Below are 1,671 nucleotides of genomic sequence, written 5' to 3'. Positions count from 1 at the left end.
GCCAGTGGTGTGTACCTAAGAGTTCCCTAGAGGCCAGAAGGAGGTATCTGATCCCCTGGGGCTAGACTACAGGCAGTTGTGATTTACCTGATATGGATACTGGGAACCAAACTCAAGTCCTCTGTAAGAGCAGCAAGTGCTCCTAATTGCCGAGCTATTATCTCTCCATTGCTCACCCCTACCTCCTAGTTACTTTTTGGAGGATGGCCTAAGCAATTCCATATTGTTGGACTGAGACAGGATCACTCCATGAAGCCCAGGCTGGCCTCAATCTTAACGATCCTCTTACAGCTTCCCAAGTGCTGATTGTAACCAATTACTTCCATGCCCAGCACGACTTCATTTCAATTCTTACAAAATCCTCCCTTGTCTCTGAACAATATTCTCTGAAGACTCGGCTGATTAACCTTCTAGTAGTTTGCACCCTACTGTCCCTCATTGCCATGATAAGATTTTTCCTGGTTGATCTAATTTGATCCCACACTGGAGGCTGTTACAGCACTAGAAACCACAAACAGTGCCCCCGATAATGGAAAGGTATTGGATATCAGTAACTCAGTAAACAAATAATTTATTTTTGTAAAGCTTTGTAACTATTGTCTATCAATATTCTGAAAAAAAAACTGTTTTCTCTTGATAATTGTCTGTTTTTAGGGCCTTATGACTACTATCAATATTCTACAGAATAATAGCTGCTGACAAAGGAACCTGAGTATATATTTAGATGCTAGGATATTTTACCCAGGAAAAACAGGATGAACTCCAGGTATGCCTGGCCTAAGAGCCAGTTCTTCTGTACTTATTGGATGCATTTGTTGCACTGAATTCTTGGCATCTGGATTGTTTAATTTCTACTCAGTTTTCCAGTTCACCGAATCTTTCCTTTATTCCCTCCTCTGTTCTGCTGTTAAGCCCATACACTGAATCTTTAACTTTTGTTACTGCATCTTCTACTTCTAAAATTTGGGTTTTATTCCTATTTATGCTTTTGTGCATCTTTGTAACTTTAATTTTTCAAATGCCTATTTTTTTTCCAGGCAATGTTTTATTTCATGAGCTTGTCACCCCCTCACTGGTTCACTTGTCCCGTGATGAGAAAGGACTTAACCACCCACAATAATGTTATTAATGGGTATATGGATCAGTTTCACGAAGAAGCCAATGAATCCCATGATAGCAAATCCTATAGCTGTAGTCATGGCAATCTTCTGGAATTCTTTCCTGTCGGGTTTGGTGCATCTTTTAACCAGTCGAATTGAGTCCTTTACAAATTGCTGACTGGGCTCTACAAACTGCATTACCTGATCCATGTTTGTGGGATGGCGGATTGAGAGCGGAGAGACACGTAGCTTAGGAGAGAACTGAGCCCAACGGAACCAGACCAAATGCCCATTTTTAATGATGGTTCTTAAATGCTTTAACCTCCCTTCTAGCCCACCACCCACCAGAGGTAGTGGAAAAGAAAGGATCCAGGGGAAATGGACCTGTTTAAAAGGTTCTCTGGAGCAAATCCCATCTTAGCAGAGACAGCCAGGCCTCAGCCTAAGCACAAGTCAGAAGGAGGGGCCTGGAGGAACGCCAGGAGAAGTTCTCAGCTGTGCCTCTCCCATTGAAATGAAGATCAGCAAAGACTCAAGACCCACAAGCATTATTCAGCTAGATCTAAAAGCA

At 42.1% G+C, this 1,671-nt stretch overlaps 1 pseudogene; it reads right to left on the bottom strand.

Annotated features, from left to right (window-relative positions):
• Positions 1 to 1,103: 1,103 nt before the first annotated feature.
• LOC110314064 lies at positions 1,104 to 1,356 on the bottom strand (annotated as a pseudogene).
• Positions 1,357 to 1,671: the final 315 nt, after the last annotated feature.

Source organism: Mus pahari, chromosome X (assembly GCF_900095145.1).
Source record: "Mus pahari chromosome X, PAHARI_EIJ_v1.1, whole genome shotgun sequence".
Lineage (NCBI taxonomy): Eukaryota > Metazoa > Chordata > Mammalia > Rodentia > Muridae > Mus > Mus pahari.
Note: the sequence above shows the minus strand (reverse complement) of the source record. Positions and strands in the feature narration are given on the sequence as shown.